The sequence below is a fragment of the Pholcus phalangioides genome, unplaced genomic scaffold, assembly GCF_987345545.1.
Source record: "Pholcus phalangioides strain wild (caught in Gottingen) unplaced genomic scaffold, Ppha-v1.0 ptg000012l_1, whole genome shotgun sequence".
Taxonomy (NCBI): domain Eukaryota; kingdom Metazoa; phylum Arthropoda; class Arachnida; order Araneae; family Pholcidae; genus Pholcus; species Pholcus phalangioides.
This window is the reverse complement of record NW_028301605.1, coordinates 10,663,887-10,679,423: the sequence shown is the minus strand read 5'-3', so window position 1 is coordinate 10,679,423 and position 15,537 is coordinate 10,663,887. Positions and strand designations below refer to the sequence as shown.

At 35.9% G+C, this 15,537-nt stretch overlaps 1 protein-coding gene across 1 annotated transcript in view; it reads left to right on the top strand.

Annotated features, from left to right (window-relative positions):
* Positions 1–15,537, top strand: part of LOC149079521 (uncharacterized) — a 276,137-nt gene that overhangs the window by 213,586 nt on the left and 47,014 nt on the right. The window lies entirely within an intron of this gene.

The window sequence follows — 15,537 nt, the reverse complement described above, 5'->3', positions numbered from 1 at the left end:
AAATACAAAACTCCACACAAAGAAATATATATACAACGCAATCACAGAAAAATCTTCATAGGTCGGTAACGAGACGAATGAAAAATATCCAGATGTCGGGGAAGCTCATTATAAAATTCGGAAAATCTGTTTACAGCACAGTTATTATCAATATTAGCATTGTATGATTTGACGGCAAATAAGCAATTAGATCTTGTATAGTGGTACTTAATATTGAAACAGATTTCATTAAGAATGGGTATGAAATCCATTTGGTTAGTCAACAGTTCCTTGAAAAAAAAATAACGAGCAAGTAATCTCTGCGTTTTTATAAACTAATAACATTGAAACTGTTTCGTAGATGAGTGGCAGATAGAACATTGTTATAAGGACTATGTTTTTTGAAACATAAATACCTTAGAAAATTGTTTTGAATAATTTCAAGATTCATAATATGGCAAGCGTGAAATGGGTTCCAGATATTTGAAGCATATTCCAGTTTGGATCTTATAAGCGTATTAAAAAGGGAAATTAAAGTATTACTATCGCTGATAGTCTCTTGACATTCTTTTAAGCAAGCCAAGTTTTTTATATGACACAGGACAAAGATTTCTAATGTGATCAGCAAAGTTAAAATTGATACTATAAATCACGCCCAAATCGGTCACAGAGGTTCTTCTAAGCAATTGGCTATTATTAATGCTATACGTAAAAAGGATAGGAAAGTAATGGGAGAAACCATGCTTAAACTTTGAAATGCTTGTAGGTTGGCTTAATACCAAGAAATGCATAGAACGTGTGCGTAGACATTGACTGCATGCTTATAGACTTGCATACCCTAATATGACTATGAAGCTTCGAAATGCTCAAGAATCTTACTTAACCCTAGGCTTACTTACCGCTAGAATGCATAGGACGTTTGCGTCTATCTTGACTGCGTAGGCTTTCTTACTCCTAGACACGCCTACGAGGGTAAGCATGGAGGATTTATGTACCGTAGATATATTTAGGAAGCTTGCTTATACCCCCTAGAAAATCGGCGAAAGCGAGCGTGAACCGTGAAATGCTTAGGGTAAGTTACCGTACGGCAACCTGGTCGTTATTCAGTTATTCATAGGGACTTTCTAGGAATACTTGGGCTGGCTTGCTCCTAGAAATTCATAGAAGCCGTACATAAACCTTGACTGCGTTGGTTTGCTAACCCTTCGACCTGATCACGAGGCGTGTACACATTAGAAATGAGCGAAGGTCATGCATATGCTACTTGAACACGTAGATTCGTTTGCGCACCCACTTGAAACTTGAAGGAGACTAGCGTATCCCCAACACCATCTATAGTAGAAGGCCTCCGCACGAAGCTCGTGACGTCACTAGAGAAGGTCTACTCACCCATACCCATTGGATATAATTAAAAAAAAATTGGTAAAGATGGCGCATGCGTCGACCTGCTATATCCAATGGTTATATTATGTGAGATGAGACCTTTAGTGACGTCACGATCTTCGCGCTGAGACCTATTGCTATAGATGGCGTTGGTATTCCTAGACGTACAGGTTGAGAAATGCTACTCTACAACAAGTCGTGCTTCCTATCCCATCGTCATGGTTTCGAACCAGTTCAAAGTCCGGATAAAATCTGAATAACTTTTTCGAGGGTCAAATAGGAAAGAAAAACTTACGAAATCAAATTAAATGGATTCGTTGTAATTTTCTTCACGCGCCGAAGGGGAAAAAAAATCGCCAATTCACCAAATTGACCTTATGGAGCAGGAGTAAGTGCTTCTCGCACCCATAGCTCCAAGAAGCACCGAAGTGTTCACATTTCCTGATCTATCACCACAGCACGATCTCATCTAGACATGAAATGGACATCAGGTACGGTATGAAATTCCCGACTCATTGATATTAAGTTCCATTTTCATATCTTACATTTTATTCTCGAATAATTCATCATCTCGAAATATACAATCACCTAAACAAAAGCGGAAAGAAAAACTCAGGTCAAGTCCATCTTTAATCCTCGTAGATAAATTAGATATAGAAGAGAAAAAAAATAAATAAATGGGTTCCGCCTCTCACATATACAGTGATGACATGGATGTGAGAGCATTCCCCCCTTACCAACAATGACTAATGGATCATCCGACCGAGGTGAAAAGCTCGAGGATGCAAATGAACGCTTTCTTTTCATTCTTACTCCGGGGTTTCGGAATCAGCCCACGCATTGGCTTCACCAGGGGCAATGCAATCGTTTTTTTTTTCTGGCGTATTATAAAATACATTGCTTCTAGATTTCTATTCGTACTCGCTAACATTACATCTAGCGAAAATGATAAAACGATTTGCATGGATAACCGATCTGGTTTCGCAGGTAGATATCCAATGCTATTAAATACTCGTGGGGTCGGTCGAGTCGGTTCTTCATAAATATGCAGTTCTAACCCCTCACCTGAGCTTTAGTCAATTACTACAATGAATGAATAAAATAGAAGGGGGAAAAAAAGTAAATGGGGGGGGGAAATTTACCACTTTTCCATATTTTCTTGCTGGAGCCATTTTCCTGAAGTATACGCATAGGAATGCATCGTTGTGAATGTATTTTTATCAAGTGGAATCGGTTATAAATTCATAAATCAAGGTCTTCTCTCTCTCTCTCCATCTAGCGGTACGTGCCGCGAATTTATTATATGAATATAATCCAACGTTAATTTATTTTCCATGAAAAATCTATTCGCTGTTGGAGTGGATTTGTTTTTTGTTATTTATTCGAGTTTCCACTGGGTGGCATGATTTCGGTGTTTAAAGGGTTTTGAACATTTGAAGGAATCGTGGGGGTAATCTGACATGATATGATTTTTTAGAGCAGTGCTATTCAATCTTTTTACGGCTAAATGAATGAACGCCAGAACTTTGCCACTGGACTTTGCCACGAGATCTCTTCCAGCCCAGCTTTGTGGAAGAGCCTGGAACACTATTTTGTGTCAAAAAAAACAATAAAAAAAAAATACAAAATTTTTACAGCATATTTTCCCTAGATAATTGGGTACTGCCACGATGAACAAATTTTATGGCGGTTTCAGACGAGATGGGGTTGGAGAAAAGTTTCTGTTTCGTTAAGACGGATGAATGTACACATATTGGGATGGAGGTATATTTTAAAAGCAATTGGGGGGGGGGGCATGCCATCTAATCTGTTGACGATTGGGTACTGTCGCGATTAATAAATTTTGCGGTGATTACAGACGAGATGAAGTTGGGAGTAGGAGAAAAGTTTCGGGGTTTCGTTGGATGAATGTACACATATTAGGATGGAGGTGTATCTTAAAAGCGATTGGAGGCGGCCCCCATGCAATTTCCTCTGTTATCTTCCACTTGTCCTATTATATACACAGGGCACAAAAAAAAAAAACAAAAAAAACGAAATGAGGATTTTATTGTGGAAAAATATAACATATCTATCGCAGCGAGTCATCTCGCTTAACACCTTATTGGTGAGCAAATGGGTTTGATAACTTGAGGACTGGAAGCGAGTATCAGTTTTATTGGAATCTTTTTACGACTGAACCGATGAACGCAGTTGAATAATTTTGCTGATCGGCGAGGATGAGAGAAATAGTTTGTGGACCGGCAGAAAAAAAGAAATAAATAAAAATACCGTAAATAAAAGAAATAATTTGCGAACCAGCGAAAAAATAATTATAAACGAGAGCAATTATTTTAAGAAAGGCCAAGAAACAAATAAATGAAATAAATAATCTCAGGACCGGCAAGAAATTTAAAAAAACCAAAAGTTTGCGGACCGGCTAAAAGTAAATGCAGGGAATTTTCTTGCGGAATAATTAAAAAAAGGCGGAATAATTTGCAGACTGCGGCAAAAAAAATTAAAATACAGTTAATATAAGAAATAATTTGTGCACTGCCAAAAAATAAATGAATGTGAAAGAAATAATTTGAGGGCCGGGAAAAAAAATCGCAAAAAAATCAAAATAACAGGAAAAATCTAGATATATATTTAGAGGCTCTCTGTGAATTGGGAAAAATGTTTCGTGGACCGGAGGAAATCCCTGATTGGACACTTGCGGAATAGTGCTATCCGATTAGTGCTATCCGTTTAGTTCCGATTAGTGCTATCCGATTAGCACTATTCCGCAAGTGTCCAATCAGGACGCTGCATTAGCAGGCTCACAGCTTCATTCTGACCACGACGTTTGAAGTGAATAGACGTACTTCTTCCGCTGAGCAACCGAGGGTTAAGATTTGGTATGCAACCCAAGTGGGAAACTCGGTCAGCGAGACTAGTGGTTAAATATTTCCTCTGAAGACGGCACCCATTGGTGTTGAAATGCATTAGGACTTTTTATTTTCGTGTATTTGTCTTATTCGTTGGTGTCTTCTTAATATTCTTGGGCAAAGTTGATCAACTCTTCTAAGGTAGAAGAACCTGAAACAAAAATAGGTTTAGGCCCCAGCTAGAGTTCCACAAAGCTTTTCGGCAATGATGGTGAATTCGCGAAAAAAGTTCAAGTGAGACACCGTCCGTCATCTTATCTTCTGCCATGATTGAGACTAGTGACCGCGGAGATCTTTCACCGATTTTTCCGCCAGTTTGCCAAAGTTCTTAGGGCGGCTCGGATGGTTGTCGGAGCTTGAGACGTATGCTCTACCGCTGGTCTTGGGGCGGGTGTGGCAGTCGGTCTTTCCGCATTGGAGCTGTTCTTTTTTCTCGATGAAGTTCTTGTACTTCAAGGGTATAGGCCTTGGGAGAAACGGAATAGCTGATTTTTTTTGTTTTTTTCGGTACGAAAGTCTGGGATTTGATGGCGATTCCCTGGACTGTCGTCCGAGCTGTAGTTTTCTTGTTGTTGTGCAAAATCTTCAGATATTCCGGGCATTTCTTGTAATTTGCCGGATGGGGCCCCAAGACAGAGAACGCAGGTCGGAGTGTCCTTTCCCCGCACTTTGCTGCATTGACCGGGCTCGTTATTGTCCGTACATTTAATGCACCTGTAAGCGTTGACGCAGGCTTTAGCAAAGTGCGAAAAGAGGAGGCAGCGACGACATTGGAAAGCGTGGAAATTCTTGATGTATTTCTCCACCGAGATTTCAAGATGGTGCAGGCTTTCCAAGTGAAGAATTCTGAAATAGGCGTCATTTTTTGGGAGGGTGACCCTCAAAGCTTTGGACTTTGATTTTCTGAAGACCTCGATCTTTTGGATGGTAAAGCCCTGTTATTCAAGGGTATGTTGAATGTCCTAGATCGAGGTGCTGCTTTCTAGACCCTTTAGGAGTACAGCAAAGGAAGCAGTCTTTTCTCTCCCGGTTTGGGAATCAGCAGATGCGACTCCAACCGTTTTTGTGTGGCTTAGAAATCATCAGTAGATTGAAAGGTGATTTCAATCTGGTTGTGTGTGTGCCGCTGAGCCTTGCAGAGTATGGGCTGAGGCAAAGACGGGAGAGCTGAACATCAGTATGCATCCATTTCCCATTTTCGCTGATGATAGAAAGTGAGAGTTTTTCTTTCAAAGCTTCTGATAGACTGGAGTCTGAGAGATTTCATTCCCGGACGTTAGAGGGATTATTTCTGTACCTAGAGAGGGGGGGGGGCGTTGCCGGTAGACTTGCGTCTACGTGATCGGACTCAGTCATTTCCATTGGCCGAACTGCGATTACCTCTGTCGCTAGGACAGGAGAGATTTCATCTTTTTCTGCGAATGCCTCAGAAATAATTACCGGAATGTTGGACCTGGAGGGCAGATTTCAAGAGTCAGCACTCTGTGACACTCAACAAAAGAGCTTGATGGTGATGGTTCCTTGGAGTAAGGTAGCCACTGCAGCAATGAGGATTCAATCGAGGGAATTCTTTTAAAATATTTAAGAAATGAAATTCATATTAATAAATGCCCTATTTTAATATTAACGTTTGTTTTTAATCCAAGTTCAACCAAAGATTAATTTAAAAAAGTAATAAAAATTCAGTTCTTGTGTGCTCTGATTGAAATTCAGCATGAATTTAGATTTTATAAAATAAATTTTACTAAAAAATTTAGTTGAAAACTTAACCCATAGGTGTCACTACTTCTGTTTCCTTCTCCTATTTCCACTTCTCTTCGGCTGTTAATTGTTAAATAAAGGTGCAATTCAGCCACATTGCCGAAATTTGTCATTTTTATGTATATGAAAAAAAAAATTAAAATTGGAAAACAACTGCATAAAACTAACTTTAGCCGCAATTGAATTATTGCTTCATTAAATTACTTTCTCCTTGAAAGACCTTGACATTCGTTTTTTCACATTTTTTATTTTAATCACACTGGCTACTGCCAAACCACACATGCACCTTGTCCACATTCCTCTGCGACACTTCTAATGAATTGATACATGTTGGAATGTGCATGTACGTGTTTGTGCACCCCTACTGTGAAGTTTATTTCTATGTTATTATTATGTGGAGTGCTACTACTACTTCTTCACCGAACATGCACCTAGCAATCATTCCTCTGAGGAATTCCTAACGAACCGGTTCATGTCGGAACGTGTTACGTAAGTGTATGTGTATGCAAGGATCTAACTTATTTAAGTTGTCAGTGTTGCGCGTGTTCCTTTTCCGCTAGTGCTGCGATCTGCGTTACATATTTTAAAGTAAAGATGGTAAATGCTTGAATTTGTGTCATGACGTGCCAGCATCATGTTGAATGTCAGTCGGCTCTCTGCGAAGAGACTTTTCAATTGGAAGACAGGCTCGCAAGTTGGGAAATCGCAGGAAACCAACTTCAGCCGAACGTGTGCAGTGCTGCTATCTGTCATGCTACAATTTCTCCAACTATGAGTGAAGTGTAATGAATGAATAATTGCATTGTTGTAGGCCTGTTGCTCTCAGTGGCGAGACTTTTTAACGGGGAGATCGGCTCTTGCATTCGTGCCTCGGAGTTGGGAACCACAGAGGCCTTCCTTGTAGGCTGAGATCTTTGGCGGGTTTCTATCCAGATTTTTCACGGCTCCTCCATTATGAATTTACAATGGAAGAAAAAAAAACAATTATGAGAATCATCCCGAGCTTGAACCCTGTCAGTCCCACTATTGTGAGAGGGGGCCATGCCCCTAACCAATTTTCATGGGTACCGGATAATTTCTTTCATTTATTCTAAATTTTCATGGGTGCTGAAAAATTATTTCTGTCAATTATTTTTTTTATTCTCAATTCATCGATTCTGATTTTTAATTGCTTCAAAGAAAATTTCAATCGATTCCGCTTGGAATTAGTCTTTCCATCAATTTGAAATTTTCTTTGAGTTCTTGTTAATTTACATTTAGTTGTGTATATTGATTGCTTCAGCATTACAGTGTACAGGGTGTGTTGTAAGTGCTAATTCGGTCTTTATCTCATCACTCGCCTGTCGTAGAGGTGTGATTGCAATTTTAAAAAAATGCTCAAAAGGTGTTCGAAAATTGTCATACGCCAGTATTAAGAGTGAAAATAGGAAAATACAGTGTGTTACAAAATAAATAAAAAACAATCTAAATTTTTACGTGATTCCCTTGTTCTCTAACTTCCAATTAAGAAGGTGTTGCCCTGTATCCCCTGAGGAAAACAGAAAAAAAAATCCATGTTTCTAAGTGTAATATCCTAAGATATTTGAATTAAAAACTGGGAGGAAAGTGAGGAAATAACAGCAAAATCTAACGGACAATGCTCATTTGTCCCTCATTTATGCTGTATTTTCTCAAGTTTTCCTTCAGGTTTTGAATTCAAATATCTCTTGCATTTAGAAACGTGGATTTTTTTTTCTGTTGGCCTCAGGAGAGACAGAATAACAACATTTTAACTGGAAGTTAGAGAACAGGGGGACAGTATAAAAATGTAGATTTTTTTTTTATTTTGCGACACACTGTATTTTTACACTTAGAATCGGCACAGGGTAATTTTTGAACGCTTTTTCGGCATCTTTTAATTTAAAACTGTACCTGTACCTGATGGTTGATGAGATAAAGGCGGAATTAGCACTTACAGGACACCCTGTATTTTGTAATGCAGTCGAGTCCCATTATAACGAATTCCAAGAAAACGAAGAAACCACTTCGTTAAAACGAAATTTCGTTAAAAAGGAATTCCAGGTCTTTGCATTGATTGTTCCTATGCAAACTTATCTGGCGGATTAGAAAAGTGTTCGTTAAAACGAGATTTTCGCTATAACGGTATTCGCTAAAACGGAATTCGACTGTACTGCATGAATTTTCGGATGCCGAATTCGATTCCCCTCTTCCAAAGAATATATAAAATCGGATCTAAGAGACCCCGAAATTATTGAGACGCCTCTGCCGCCCCTGCTATTATTTTCGCACCGGGCCCCCAGGTCCGGCAAGGACGACCATGCAAAGGGAGGACGTGATTTCAACGAAACACCTAACATTCTTTTTTACATCCTTATATCCATTTACTTCTTAAGACATGATGAACGCCAGGGTCTCTGCCACCGGACTTATCCCGTTGCCGAGATCTCTTCCAGCCCAGCTTCGTGGCAGAGTCTGGAACAAAGTGAGTGAACCTAACAGTCTGAGCGTGTAGCTAGTGTTGTGTGTGTGATATTTTCAGTGCTGCCATCTGTACTTCAAATTGTGAGTGAAGTGTAATGATTGAATATTTGTAACGTTGTAGACCTGTTGCTCTCTGTGGCGAGACTTTTTAACGGGGTGATCGGCTCGCATTCGCGCCTTGAAGTTGGGAACCACAGAAAACCAACTTCAGCCGACCGCACTTCTTAAGACAAGATACACTCGTTAAAAAAAAAAAAATATCCAAAAATTCAATTTCCCTAAAAAATTCAATGTAATATTTCCTCACAATTTTAAAAGTGAAATCACTAAAAAGATATAAAAGATTAATAAATAATTCAGACAGAAAAAATTCCTCAACTTACAAAATATTTGCTTCAATTCCAACGCGGTATTCACGAAAAATTAGATATTACTTGCATATACAGGAAGAGATTGTTAGTGTTTCTCTCACATACCTCGGGTTATAAAATTCTTGAACTAATCAAAAAATATATATATATTTAGAGTTTTGAATATTTGAGAAAACTAATACAGAAATATGCTTTTTTTTTGCTCAAAGGCAAGAAAATATGCATTTTTCCCCCCGTATATATTATTTATGGGGGGATTTTTACGCGCCAATAAATTTTACTGAATAAAAAAAAAATAAATCGCATTTATCTTTTGAAGAGATTTAAATTTTCGTCTAGGTGTTTTGACGGGGAAAACGTTATTCATAAAGTTATCCCGTTTATATATATATATATATATATATATATATATATATATATATATATATATATATATTATATCCAGCTTTTTCCCGAATTGGGAAGAAATTCACTCTCCGGCGTCTCCGGCAAAACCGTTTCCGATATATAGGAAATATATATATTAATTCATAAATTCATGCATTTCAAGTAGAGGGACGAAATATTTCAAATTTCCCGATACCGTGACATAGATACATATATTTTTGTCGAACGGGATTCGTATTTTGTACGTTTATCCACATATTTTTCTCTTTTATATGTATTAAAAGGCGTCATGCTGGACATGGGGATCGTATATCTTTTTGGTTTGGGTTATGGTTATTTGAGGGTAAAAAATATGCTTCGAAATGAATGAGATTATTTAATAGGAAAGATTCTATGAATTTCTGTGTATAATCCTCAGATGAATTTTTTTGCTGTTTTGACAAAAAATTACATTGCACAATGGCGTAGAATTTGAATTATTCAATATTGATATCTCAAGACATTTAAGGGGTTTAATCGTTTTTGTTAAATTATTTCTTTTATTTATTCTATAAAATGTATCTTCCCCATGAAGACAGCCATCAACTCGATGCAACGCACAAGCCATTTGACTAAAATGTATAGCTGAACCCAATGACTAGGGAGAAAAATTGCACGTGCGCCCAGTGGCATATAAGGGCCGGAGACCACAGCCTGGGATTTCGAAAGAAGTGTGGGAAAGACTTGTGGGGAAGTAAGAAGAAGTTGGCATGTTGAAGTAGAAGAGATTTGAGAATGGTCTAAATACACAATATGTATACAGAGCCTCCACTGTGACGGGAATAATCAAACAGAGCCTCCGTTGACAGTGCTCGGCAATGAAATTTGAATTTCTCACATATATTATTTACATTACAAAAATTTCCCTGTTTTATACTACTGGGGGGATGCACATAAACATTACTATGAAGGTAATACATATTAGAAACAAACATCACCATGAGCTCATACAAATGGTGTAACTTTTTCTCGGATTTATGAATTCAATTATTTTAGCGAATATCGCACTTAGAAACTTGGAATTTTTTTTGTTGGCCTCAAGAGAGACAAGGCAACAACTTTCTAATTGAAGGTTAAAGAACAAGGGGACCGTTTAAAAATTTAGATTTTTTTTTATTTTGTGACACTATTTTCACTGTCAATGCTGTGAAAGTAATTTTGAAAGTAATGCAAGAAAGTAATTTTTTTAAATTGGAATCATACATCTACGATGGACGGTTGATGAGATAAAGGCCGAATTAGCACTTACAGGACACCCTGTATATTCATATTTACATTAATGTTTCAATATATTTAACTATATTCCAACCTCTGAGGAAAATGAAGCTGTAGATAATACGCGGCTGTATATAATTCATATGAAGAAATTCTGATGTTTTCTTTCTATCGTGTAATCTGCGAATTACATGCAGGAAAATATGGCCAATCTGAACTTTCATTAATTATGAAATTTCTTTGAAATTGAAGTAATTTGATTCTGCATTAATTTCTTCTATGTTGAATTTATATATTTGTTTCATTCATTCTCATAATTTTTTTCATTGATTTATTAAATTCTGCAGCTATTTCGTTGATTCTAAAAATATACATTCCTTAAATTCTGAAAGGACCCATTTATTTCATTTTGAAATTATTTCTTTCATTAATTCTGAAAATATCCGTTACTATAATGCCAAAATTATTTATTTCATGTATTCTGAAGTTTTTTCCCTTCAATTTCTGAAGTTAGTTCTGAAAATTAATTCAGGAAATATCTATTTTATCCCGAAGTTATTTATTTCATTCTGAATTTAATACTTAAATTATTTCAGAAATTCTTTCATTATTTCAAGAATTATTTCTTGCATCAATTTAGGAATTATTTCTTTTAATACTTTTGAATATAGTTGAATCTCGTTTTAACGAACACTTTCCTAATCCCACAAATAAGTTTACATAGGGACACTGCTAGGAAACCTGGAATTCCTTTATAACGAAATTTCGTTTTAACGAAGTGATCCTTCGGTCTCTTGGCATTTGTTATAACGGGATGCGACTGTATATAGTGTATATATACTTAATTCTGAAAATATCTATTTATTTAAAAAATTAACTACTCATTTAAAATTAACTATTTATTTATTTTAATTTATCTATCTATGTATCCAATTGTAAAATTATTTCTTTAATTAATTCTGGAAAAAATTTATTTTATTCTGAAGTTATTCTGTTGAAAATGTGCAGATAATAAGCAGCAGTATATAATCTCTCTAATATAAGAAATTTCATTTTTTTAACGTATGATCAACAGAGTTACATGGAAGCTCTAAAATTTTATTAGGTAACTCCGAAATTGCATATCTCTCATTCCGAAGTTACCACACATTAATCTCCCGCAAGGGCAACTTGATGACTATCACCGTTTGCTTACAACAATATTCCATTAAAGAAGAAACCGTCAGCCGATTTGGGACATCATCGTTTCGAAACAGTTAGAAAAATGAAAATTACTTGACTTTGGGCTAAATAACAATAACATAATTCGCTTTCACTAAAATTACTTGTAACGAAAACAGTAGCAAAATAAAAAAAATTCTGAATCTCTTGGAGAAAAATTCAGAAACGTCAGTTCGTTTAGTTAACGTCAATTCGTATCATTAGAAACATCCTTAAAAATTGCAAATAGTTTATCATTAATTATTATTTCAAGACGAAAGGGCTCTCCCTAGTTGGGCTGTTTTCGGTACTGTAAAATCCTATTTTGCTTCTTTTTTTAACCTTTTCTCTGTTAAATCTTATTCTGTTTGCAGCCTAATTAGGAAGAAAGGATTGAGATTATTTATTTCCAAGAACCTATCTCCAAACCATCTTTAGTGCGCCTTTCCCAAGCTAGATTCGGACGTTAGTTGTGATGGGTTCATCGTGTGCAAATTAATTTTGAGAATGTCCAAGTGCAAAACGCTACTCATTGCTTCAAAAATTGTAGCTCTGCAGTTGGTTTAAAGCCAAAAAAGGGGAAAAAAGTGAGGAATAAAAAAAATTCGGGATTTTCCTCGAAGTTCGTAACTCTCTTCTACTATACAAGAAAAACACGTTTATTTGGCAAAAATGGTTCAAACGCAAAACGTTCAAAGGCCTCAAAATTACTAGGGAAAAAGAAACGAAGCAATGATTGACGCATATTTTTGTTGATGCATTCAATTATGTGAGATTTTAATAAAATTTTTTTAATCTTTATATTAAGATACGTATATTATTTTAATCTATTCATTTTATAATTGCTCAGATGACTGAATAATGCGTATCTTGTATGTAGAAATGGTTTATTGTGCTTAAACGCATCATTTTTCAAGTCGATGCGGATATAACGAAGTTTGCGTATAACGAATACTTTGTTTATAAATTCTAACGAATACTTATTTTAACGATTACTCTGTTTTTTTCCGAGTTGAAAAAAGAAAATTATTTAACTTTAAGCTAAATAATAATTACATAATCCTCTTCTCCACTAAAATTACTTGTAACGAAAACAGTCCCAAAATAAAAATTCAGGAAAGACTTGGTTAACGTCAATTCATATCATTAGAAACATCCTTGAAGATTGCAAATAGTTCATCATTATTTCAAGAGAAAAATTCTTATGAGGGCGTTCCATATACATGCAATAATAATAATAATAATATTTTTCTACCTTTTGTCGTCAGAGCATCCAGAACTTGTAAAATTAGCGAAAAATATGTCTGTCGGAGAGAAAGCAAAAATAAGAATTCCTCTTAAGATATTCAAACGAATAATAAAGAAAATGTTTAGATATTTTTCCCGCAGAAATTGAGCGTCGCATCGGTAATTTACTAATTACTTTTCGAAACTATCACACCGGGAAAGAGATTAATTAGCCATAAACAGAATACATTTGTCATCTCTGTCTGGTATTGGAAGACGTAATTTTTTTTTCTTTTGGCAACCATCTTGAAATTTACTTTCCGTTTTTGAAAATCCTTTCCCAAAATGACACTTTCCATACATTTGTTTTCAGCTTTTTTTTGGAGAAATATATCTATTTATTTTCTCTGAAGAGAGACCATCGCGTGCAGTGTTTCCTATCTTTATTTATTCTTTTCCTAGAAACGTCAATAATTAATAAGTGAATAAATGACGGACGGATTTTTCTACGGCATTGAATAAGAATCGAGAAATTTTTACAGAAATTATTTGTATTTTAAACATTTGGACAATTAGATTCTTGGGTTTTCAAATTACTGTTATTAGCAGAATGTCAAGTGTAGGAAATAAATATGTTAAACTTTTTCTTCAGTTGTGTTAGTTGTCTAGTTCAATGTTCTTGGTTCGCTTCCCAGAATTCACATAATTCTAGAATTATCAAAAAATGCAGTCCATATTAGATCCTGAAATTATTTCCCCTACTTAATTTTTGCCGGCCCGCAAATTATTTCTCCTATTTATGCATTTTTTGCTGGTTCGAAAATTATTTCTGTCAATAATTTTTCGTCGTTTCCTCAAATTATTTCTCTGACATACATTTTTTGCCGGTCCGCAAATATTTCTCATATTTATGTATTTTTGTCCGGTCCGCAAAAAAGTATTTCTCATATTAGTTTTTTCCCGATCTGCAAATTATTTCTCCTATTTATGGGGTTGTTTTTCTGTTTCGCAAATTATTTCTTCTATTTAGGCTTTTTTCGCCCGTCCACAAATCATTCTCCAGTTTATGTATTTATGTCTCGTGGGTGCTCAGACTGTTTCCCTATATTGCGTATTTTCTCCCCGCTTTGCAAGTTATTTCACCTATTTATTTATGTATGCCGGTCCGCTAGTGTTCAACTATTTTTTCACCTTTCCGCAGTTTTAAAAAAGGTTGTGAAGAACGTTGGCCTAGTTTATGCTTACGAGCTTATTTGGGAATGGTGTTTTATTGCCCAACTCGAACGATTATTTTTAATTTCCTATTCATTAAAAACGGTTTATATTGTGATTTCGACGAAACAGATTGAATATTGTTGAAGTGAGACTGTTGTCTTGAGCACCTTTGAAGACTGATTGTTGCCCACAGCATTGTTGAAGTATGATTGTTGCCGAGAACATTGTTGAAATATGATTGTTCTCCAGAGCATTGTTGAAACATGACTGTTGTCAGACCAATGCGGGAAAGAAAACTTGGCTTGCACGTCATAGGATACGTAGCCTGGCGCATTTTTAGACAGTGATTTTCACCCGGATAATCTTTAAAGCAATTGCTGATGAGATCATTGTTGAGTGGTCATTTTTACCTGTATCATCTTTGATAGAAACTCCTGACGAGAGCATTGTTCAGAAGTCATTTTTGCCCGGATCATAAGACCGACATTGTCGGACAGTGATTATTGTCCTAATAATCGTTAAATAAAATGATTACGGGAGCTGAGCGGGAAGTCATTTTCACCCGAATCAACTTTAAAGTTATAGCTTTTCCAAAACTAGTAGTTCAAAAATGTACCTCTCAAACATATACTTTATAAACCAAAATGTATAAAACGTTTCTTGTACATTTAATTTGAAATTTAGCCTAAAGGAGAGAGGCGCACTAGCTCTTTATACCTTCCATTTTCACCTACGCCTGTTACTCGTTCAACAAGGATGCATTTTTAGCAATATTGCCAAATACATTAATTGTAACTTAATGAAAACGGAAAAATTATTCAACCGGAACCGAAATTGGTGAAACGGGGATCCAATGGATAGTTATAATCCATCAAACCCCCTTCATCATGACTCTGCCAATTCCTGTGCAGTAGTGCGCTTTGCAATGATAGTTACATTCTAATAAGGTGGGTGAAGACGTAGATACACCCGAGACACAAGGGTTCTCTTTTTTTCAATAAATATTGCACTGATAACAGTGCCGATAACCTCAAGCATTCTTCAACGAAAGGGAAAAAAATTATACAAATGTTTGACGTCATTTATTGATACAAAAAGTATTTTATTATAATATAAACGTTAAATACAGAATTCAGGTTTAACGAATAATTAATAAATTTTTAAAATTTAAAAAAAATTCAAAAAAAATGTCAAAAATATGTGTACATTAAATTTATTATGAAATTAGATTTAATTTTTCCACAGTGTTATAGTTTAAAATTTGTAGATAGGTGACGCTAAATCTGGTTATTTTTCTCTGCTTAAGCCGGGTTTTCCTAGGAGTAGAGTTTCTGCGCCGTGAGCAACGTTGAAAACGCTGATTGGTCAGAAAA